We start from the raw sequence: 9906 nt of genomic DNA on the forward strand, positions 1-9906 counted from the left end.
CTGTTATTGGGAAAGGGGACCCAGGGTTTATTAAGCCAATTTCTGATGACAGATTTGCTTTAAATTTGACTGTAGAACGACCTTGTAAAATGAAGTAACTTTTTTGTGATTCAGATTTGAGGGACAAATCTATTACGGTAATCAAAAAATCATCATCCAGATTCACTTTTGATGGTTCAGAGTAAATTTGAGTTCTGGACAGGAACTTAAAGTACAAAAAGATAATACAGTTTGCATATGGAGGGGGCCACACAGTTCTCCCTTCTCTTTTAATAGTGTCAAAGAAAATGATTTTCTATTAGAACCAGGATGAATAGATTGGTGTATAACTTGATCACCAGAGTATAAATTTGTGGTTGACGCACATAATTCCTTACTACCCTTGTGTCATGATATATTATTAGACCCAGTTCACACCTGTGTCTGGGCTTTCCATTACAACGGAAACTAAAATAGAAGAACGGTAAAAGGAAGGTCTTCTCTTAAGGGGGCGTGGCCTGATGCCGGACTGAGGAGACGTGCGCCGCGGAGCTCCCGGGACCCGACACCCCATCTCCCTCCTAAGGCAGCCATCCCTCACCTGTACCCGTTCCCTTCAGCTCTGGGGTGCCCCACACGCTTGCCGCTGTCCTCCGGTCCCAATTTGGAGGCGGCTGCGGACTCCGCGCCGCTCCTCTGTACTTCGCCGCGGCCGACCACGTGACCCGCGCGGTGGCCCGCTCCTAGCCGCCCGGTGCAGCTGTAACGATCGCAGCTGTAAAGATCCTCCTCTCTCCTGCAGCCTGAGACGCCGTTCCCACCACCGGAGGCACCGTGACAGCGCTCCAGCCAGCCCTTCATCCTGCTGGAGGCGCCATCCTGTGGGACTCCCCTGCGCTGCCTGAGGCCTAGGCGCGCAGGGTTAACCCTGACACTGCTGGACTGATCCAGGACCAGGTAGGGAAGTAATTCCCCTGCTGCTGCCCACCTCTGCCCTGGGGACCCCAGTTTGTACAGCCCAGCACTGAGTCCTCCATACTCCCAGTGATCCCCTGCTCCTGGGTTCTGTTTTATATTAACCCTTGCAGTGCCGCTGCAATACTCCACGTGGGTTTGGACTGTATCTCTGCTAACTACTGGACGCTAGGCTCCTTGATTGTTTATCACTGGCCCCCCTGCCCAGACGCCATGGGTAACCGGAGGAAGACGGCTAAAATGCTCAAAGCAGCGTCCGGGGTGTCTGCGCCTCCATCGGATGATGAATCCGTCCATGAAGATCCTCCATTCCAGTCCCTGGAACCCCTGGACGCGCAGGAATGCTCCACATCCCAAGCCGTTCTTGCACAGATACAGTCGAACGCTGCCAAAAAGTTAGGGAGATTCTCCCGCACACAGCCCTGCTCTCCTCAGGGGTCCCCAAACTCCTCTCCCTCCCTCTTTGAAGGCTCCCAGAGCCCGCCGCAGCTTGTAAGCTATGAAGAGGGTGCTGATCCGTCTGACGCGGCCACGGAGTTGGATCGGAAATTTGCAGAGGTGCTGGCGGCCATTAACGGATGCCAATCCAAACTGGTCACCAAGGTGGATGAGCTGCGACAGGACTTTGTTCTTTTAAGACACGATGTCCACAAAGCTAAAGAGCGAATTACTGAAACTGAACGCAGAATATCTGAGGTGGAGGATGTCCAGAGGCCTATGCCGACACAGATCAGAGAGCTTCAGCGCCAAATGTCTGCATCCATCGACAGAGCTGATGACCTCGAAAACCGCCTGCGACGGAACAACGTCAGAGTGGTTGGCCTCCCCGAAAAAGTGGAGGGGTCTGACCCTGTATCCTTTTTTTGAAAATTGGCTCAAAAATATGCTTCCTGCAGATACCTTCTCCCCGTTCTTCACAGTGGAAAGGGCCCATCGTGTGCCATCCTGCCCTGGCCCTCCAGGGGGCAATCCAAGACCCTTCCTGGCCCGGCTGCTGCACTTTAGGGACAGGGACTCTATCCTCAGGGCTGTCCGTACCAAGGGAGAAATTCTCTATGCCAACAGCAGAGTGTCCTTCTACCCTGATTTCTCTGCATCCGTCAGGAAACAGCGAGCACAATTCACCGAGGTCCGTGCCCGTGTCCGTGACAAGGGGTATAAATACTCCATGATGTATCCTTCCAAGCTCCGAATTGTGGACGGCCAGAAGACTCGGTTCTTCACCTGCCCAACCGAAGCCCTTCACTGGGCTGATGCAGCTCCTCGGGCTCCCGCTGCAAGGCCCGCACCTCCTGAGTGACTGGACTCACATATCCTTTTATCTGATGTGCTATGACAATGCTGGACTTAGTCCTGAATAGTTATCTAGGGGTCCCAAATCACTGTTACAGTTTTCTAATATTTGTTTACACATTACGTGCCTCACAAATGTACCCTGTGACTGATTTGCGTTCTCTCTTTGGTCATCTTGACCAGTGCGCCATATATGGCACTCCACTCTCTCCCTCCTCCCCTCCTTCTCCTTCCCCCCTCCCCCTTACCATTACCTCCCTGTGTCCCCCTCCCCTATTTCCTCTTGGTTCTCTCTAAATATGGCTGCCTAATAACCTCCTGATCATCTATTCATTAAGGGTTGAAGGTCCCGGGACAAATGGTGTAGGTTTGTCTTGAGTTAGGGACCACTGTTCTACTATTTGACTGTTAGTGGGTATAGGTCTGCACTACTGCTGTTAGGGTGTTAGACAGGGGGTTTATATTCTTGGGATTGTTAGTTCAGTTCTGTTATATTTGTTATGCTCACTGTTGTCTGTCTGTCTATGTCTCTGTGGTATGAAAGGATGAATGCTTGGTTGCTCACGTCTCCTTTCCCACACCCCTTTCCCTTCCGCTAAGATGTCTTCACTTAAGGTAATGAGCTGGAATGTGAGGGGACTTAACTCCAAATTCAAGAGGGCTCTGATGTTAGACGTCATTAAGCGTCAGGCCCCCCATATTGTATGTATCCAAGAGACGCACCTTACGGGTCAGAAGGTCCTCTCTCTGAAGCAGGCATGGGTGGCTAGAGGTTATCATTCCTCCTACTCTGTTTACGCCAGGGGAGTATCCATACTCATATCCAAAGCGCTTCCCATAGAGGTCATACAGGTAGCGCCGGATCACTTTGGCCGTTATGTGATCGTACATTGCGCCTTGTGGGGCTTTACCTTTACTATTGCGTCTATTTATGTCCCCCCTCCCTTTGATCCAGCTGTATTGCACCTAATATCCAGTAAGCTGGCTGCTATGCCTCCAAGTCCGATACTCTGTATTGGTGACTTCAATGCAGTCCCTAATCCCTCCTTGGATCGTACAAGTGGTCTGGACACAGGCTCGGTCCGTCTGAATGAGTGGCTCACTTCTCTAGACCTCGCCGATGTTTGGCGTAGTAAACACCCTCAAGAGAGAGAATATTCATTCTATTCCTCTGTTCATAAGAGCTTCTCTCGGATTGACCTGGCCTTTGTCTCCCCTGATATGATGCAGCACGTTGATCAGGTATCCTATTGCCCGCGCAGTGCGTCAGACCACTCCGCCTTGCTCATCAGTCTCCTTATAGGCCCCCCCAGCGACTCCCGCTTATGGCGCCTGCACCCGGCCTGGCTCCTATCCCCAGCGGTCCAGAGTACTGTTAGGGCAGCGCATAGCGAGTTCTGGGATGTACACTCAACCCATCCTGATCCTCTTCTAGTCTGGGACTCGTACAAGTCCTCGGTGCGGGGAGCATTCATGTCGGGGGTAGCTGGCCATAGGAAGTCCTTAAATGCCCAGGAGGAAAGGCTGACGGCTGTACTGGTGACTGCAGAAAAGGATTATCTAGAGAAACCTACTCCGGGGAATAAAAAGACTTGGGCTCAGGCGCAGAGGAACCATCTAGCTGTAGTGAAGGAGCGCACCAGTAAGCGCCTGCTAGCCAGGGAAGCGTCCATCTTTGAATTCGGAGATAAAAACGGGAAGCTGCTTGCGTATTTATCGCGGGCTGAACGCCCCTGTGCTTCCGTTCCCTCTATTATTGATGGTAACGGAGCATTGATCACAGAACCCCGGGCCATTAACATGGTATTTCATGAATACTATTCATCTCTTTACAGCTCCAGATTGTCCGCCTCTTCCGTCGAGATCTCCGGATTCCTTGATAGTCTTCCACTTTGGAGGCTCACGCAGGCACAGTCATCGGAGCTTGATGCTCCGCTCTCGGCGGAGGAGGTGGAACTGGCCATCCAATCGTTGCCCCCCGGTAAGACACCTGGACTTGATGGGCTGGGAGGTGAGTGGTATAGGGATAACTGTGAGAATCTGGTCCCCCTTCTCCTTAGCCTGTACTCCGATGCGCTTGACAGCGGTTCCCTTCCTGACTCCATGCGAGAGGCCCTTATCGTAGTTCTTCCCAAGCCTGGCAAGGACCCTCTGCTTCCTGACTCGTACCGCCCAATTTCCCTCCTAAACTCAGATGTAAAAATACTAGCAAAAATTCTGGCAACAAGGCTTAACAAAGTAATATTATCCTTGGTTCACCCGGACCAGACAGGCTTTATGCCTGGGAGGGGAACTGACATAAATATACAAAGACTACACCTGAACATAGCAGAGGCAGAGCGGTCTCCAGACCCTGGGTTTATATTATCCTTAGACAATTGTAAGGCATTTGATTCTGTGGAGTGGCCCTATTTGTGGACCCTTTTGCCTAGAATGGGTTTTGGCCCTCGATTTACAGCATTGGTTAAGCTACTGTATAACGATCCCAAGGCTAGGGTACGGACTAATCTTAACATCTCACCTACTCTCCCTATGGCCAGGGGCACTAGCAGGGTTGCCCACTATCTCCCCTTCTCTTTGCACTTGCCATTGAGCCCCTTGCTGTGGCGATCCGCCACTCTGAGGGCATTAAGGGCATAACTAGAGGTACTATTATTGAAAAGGTATCTCTCTATGCTGATGATACACTTGTATACCTTGGAGATGTGGGCCCCTCTCTGGAATCCCTTCTGTCCCTGATAGAACGTTATGGGGGGTTCTCAGGCCTTCGGGTTAACTGGGACAAATCGGTCCTCTTTCCCTTATCTGATGTAGGGGTACACTCCCTCCCCGTCCCAGTCCGGGTGGTGTCCACCTTTAAATATCTGGGAGTCCAGGTGTCACGCAAGGTCCAGGCATTTACGGAGTTAAACATTACACCCCTGATAGCTGCAACGGAATTGCGTCTAAAAGCCTGGTCCACTCTCCCCCTGTCTTTGTACGGGCGTATTAACATATTTAAAATGATTTTTCTCCCAAAATTTCTATACCTTTTTCATGCTTGTCCTATACTACTCCCTAAGAGCCTGTTTAAACGCATAGACGTCATTCTCAGGTCCTTCTACTGGCAGAGTGGTGCCCCGCGCTTCAGTTTAGCGCTGCTTCAGGCTCCCAAGGCTAGGGGTGGACTGGCTGCCCCGGATCTGTATCTTTATTACCTGGCTTCCCAGCTAGTATATGCCCAGTGGTGGATAGATATAGACATGGTTAATGCAGCTACTGCACTGGCTGGGGCCCTGGTAGGTTCCTACGAGGCCCTTACAAACCTGCTGTACAGATACAAGTCCCCATCTGATACCCCACTTCCCCTACGTACGGTAGCGGTGTGCTGGCGTAGGGCGCAATCCCTGGTAGAAACAGGCAGCCCTCCCCCTCCCTCGCCCAGGACTCCATTGTGGCTCAATCCGTGGCTCTCTCACTTCCTCTCCCTCCTGGGCTGGACAATGTGGGGGGCGGCGGGGGTGAAATTTGTAGGCCAGCTCTTATCCCCGGAGGCAGAATTACTCAGCTTCAACGAGATAAGGGAGAGACATACGGTACCCAATACGGCTAGCTTCCATTACACGCAACTGCGACACGCATTCAAAGCCCAATTCGGCTCCTTCAGCCTGACAGTGAAATTCTCCAAACTAGAGACTCTGATGAGTACCCCGGACCTCCTAAGCCACTCACTCAGTGCTATGCTCTCCTACAAGAGCAAAAGTCCAGACCGTTTGATAGAGCCTGTGAACGCTGGAGACAGGATATCCCTGACCTGTCAGATGATGACTGGAGGGAGGTCGAACTGTCCTACTTCACATCTGTAGTGAGTGCGAGGGACTTCCTGATCCAATCTAAATTCCTCCATCGAGTATATTTCACCCCTGCTAGATTATTCCGCATGGGAGCAATGCCCAATGACCTTTGCTTTCGCTGTCAGGCTGAAGTCGGATCCCTCCTGCATTGTGTCTGGTCCTGCCCTAGGGTCCATGTCTTCTGGTCCGAAGTGCTTGAGTTCCTTAATCTACACTTTGATTTCCCACGATTATTGTCTCCCTCTGTGTGTCTCCTCGGCATCATAAACGATGTTGTCAATGGCCACTATGACAAAATTTTCTTTAGGTTTGTCTTATACTACGCCCGAAAAGTGGTGGTGATGACCTGGAAGGACCAGGAGCCCCCTCCATTAAAAAGATGGATATTACTCATTAACAGTGTCATTCCTCACTACCGGTCCCTGTATGCCAACAGGAAGTGTCCCCAGAAGTTTGATCGCATCTGGTCCAGATGGTGCGCGACTCCCCATACAGCCTTATAATCACGTGTGATATACACTCCTCTCCATGATGAAGGAGACTGAGCGTGCTGGTATGTGTGTGTGTGTGTGTGTGACTGATTGTCCCTGTGTCAATAGTTATTTGTGTTGTATCAAGATGTCTGGCTACAGTATCCTGCTGTCATTTACTGTGTAATATCCCTCAGTTAGCTTTGAAACGCAGTAAGAACCTGAATGTTACCATGGCTGTTGTATAATAATCCTGTAATGGGGGGAAGGAAATATGTGACAGACAATCTTGTTCTTCGATTTTGTTTATTTTAATTGTATAAAATTTCAAAAAAACTGCAAAAATAAATACTTTTAAAAAAAAAAGGAAGGTCTTCTCTTCACCTTTTTATTTCTGAAAGACTCCAAAAGACCTTCCATCATTATTGCATAATTAATATCGCAAAAAAGATTCTGGCTGCTGTTTTTTGGAACCTTCTAAATAGATGTGTATCGGGTCTTACATCGCAAATTACAAGAACTTTTGAGATTTTATAAAGCCTTCAATAACTTTACAAGCCTACATTGAAACTGATGCCTGCATGCCTGAAAATGACATCAATTAGGCCCCTTTCTATTATTGATTAAAAAATTCTATATTTACCAAAATTGCATAAAGGTTTAAGAAAAGAGGCGACCGAATTATCACAAGCATTATAGTTGCACTACAACTCCCAATATACTCACTTGGAGACATTTACCATCATAAGATGAAAGTCCCTCCAGCGTGCTGGATACATTAGGAGGCTACGGACTCCTGATATATCCAGCGGCCACTCCCCTGTTGGCGTGGAGGTGGGGAAGAAGGGGGAGCAGTTTGCAAGGAACTGCGATTGTTTCTGGACCTGTACACCAGAAAATAGTACAAGCCCTGATAAATGTCCCAATATACCAGGCTAATTTGTCTATGAAAGGTAGTTGAGAAATTACTTTATAAAGTATCAATGGTCTAATATTTGTATTACCGATTATCTTTTATTGGTGATTTTGTCCTTATAAATCAACGAAACAAGGCAAGATGTTCTTTGACTATATAGTGTACTAGTTTATATTTTTATTTTTTGTTAATAATACGACTAAGGACCGGTCACGGTCCTAAACGGGTCAGAACTGTTATAGGACGTCCCTATGTTGTTTAATTTTTTCTAATAATGTGGACTTTTATTTGATCACCAACAGCCTGGATTCTGGACTATTCTTTTTCTAATTTTGGATTCCTAATTGAGAAAGTTTGTCTTCATCAACTTGAAAACTATGTAGAAATCTGGCTTTTGTAATAGAAGTTACTGTGGGAATTGTATTTTAAGATTAGTAGTGACTGAAGACATCTCAGCATTAATATTAACTATTAATCTAGGACAGTGATGGCGAACCTTTTAGACACCGAGTGCCCGAACTTCAATCAAAACCCACTTATTTGTTGTAAAGGACCAACATGCCAATTTAGGCAGTAGCTTATTTTTCTATGCTGCACCTCAGCTTTAAATCGTATAGGCGCCCAGTCTCAGGCAACCAAGAATGTGTTTTATCTAGGAATGCAGGAGGCGGCCATGAGTTCTGTCAGTCTGCGCTGGGGCAATGGCCTGGGTGCCCATAGAGAGGGTTTGAGCATCTGTGCCATAGGTTCGCCACCACTGATCTAGGAGTAATGGCAAATTGGCAAATGAATCCTATGAACCCTGCTAAATGGAGCACCCAGCAGAAGCTGCTGGGAGTGGGCTCATACAGAACCGATAACTACATTTCAAGGGTCTCCATTACACCAGCATTTAGTGCACTCGTGTCCAAAAGGAAATAGGGAGGTAGGAATTTTTGGTGTTGGAACCCACAAAAAGTTAAATTCTAAATACTTTGTTTGTCTATGTAATTATGATGTGTGTAAATAATTACAATATTGGCACATGAAAATAACATTATAGAAGGGACTGCAGAACAACAGGACTAGGGGTCTCTCATCTGTAATTCCTACTGTGCACATCCCCCATGTGGTCAGCAGCTACTGGTACAAATCTCTGTATGTGTATAAATGTTTGAGTATACAAATGTGTATATTGTCTGAGCGGGTAGTTGGGCCCCATTTAGGAGTCTACTATGGGGCCCTGCCTCTCCTAGTTACTCCCTTGCATACAGGTTCCATATGCAACATATTTTAGAGGATGTGAACAACTATTATCCTGTTGGAAATACCAATTTTGAAGCGCTGCCAGAGAGACCAGACCTGTGGCTGGAGGAGGCACTTCACATATCACGGAGCCATAGTACTAGGAGTCACTGGAAGTGTCTATGGGAGTGCTGGAAATAACTCAATCTGATCACATTGTTGGCCACTATACTAAGGAGTGAACATGTGGTCCAATAGAAAATCCTACAATACTATTTTTGCCTGCTGATAACTCAGGTTTGAAAACAGTGAAGGAGACTTATAGGTTTGTTAAGATGACATTATTTATGATGTACAAGTATTACGGGGTTAAGTAACGTCAAATAATGTTGGATAGATGTGTACACAAGGCATTTCAGGGTTGTCCTGTAATCTGCTCCTTACATCTTTCTCCTCTAGTGTATCTATAAAGGTTGCTGCCAATCCTCTAGGTGTTAGGATTGAGTTTACAGAAGCCAAGTTTCTAAACATAATTTCAGGATGAAATATTGGACTGTGTCCTAATAGAGAAGATCTTGCATTAGTGCTTGTATGTAGGATAGGAGTAACAGATATGAGCTGTGCTGTGCCCATAAATACAGGATAAGAGTAGTAGTACCATGCAGTGCCTTTATATACTGGATAGTAGTAGTTAGTGTGGCCATAAATGCAGGATAGGAGTAGTAGTTCTTTGGTGTGCCCTTATTTGTAGGATAACAGGAGTATTACTGATGTACAAAGTAGGAAATGAGTCACTAAAGAGACACACCTATCATCCATACTTACCCCACGCATCTCCTTCCATATGCCAGGCCTGCCTTTTAGGACCTTTGCTGGACTGTCACAGGTCTTGTCATGTATGCCAGGAGCCGGCACACATGTATAACCAGAGAGTGCAGTGTTGTGCCACTCACTGCTTGCAGCTCCATATACAATTACATATTGGGGCACATTTACTAAGGGCTTTGTACCGCTTTGCAATGCACTTTAGTCGGACGGCTCATGTTCTTCATGGCTAAAATGGCTTGCACAGATATGTAACAAGTGTCTGCACTGCAATTGTGTCACACCTGACCCTTTTGTGGCGCAGCTGCACCTGCCTCCATGTGACACAAATTAGGGGGCGTGCTGTCGCACAGATGACTGAATCACACGGAGCGCCGTATTTAACTTTCAA

Source organism: Engystomops pustulosus, chromosome 4 (genome assembly GCF_040894005.1).
Source record: "Engystomops pustulosus chromosome 4, aEngPut4.maternal, whole genome shotgun sequence".
Classification (NCBI taxonomy): Eukaryota; Metazoa; Chordata; class Amphibia; order Anura; family Leptodactylidae; genus Engystomops; species Engystomops pustulosus.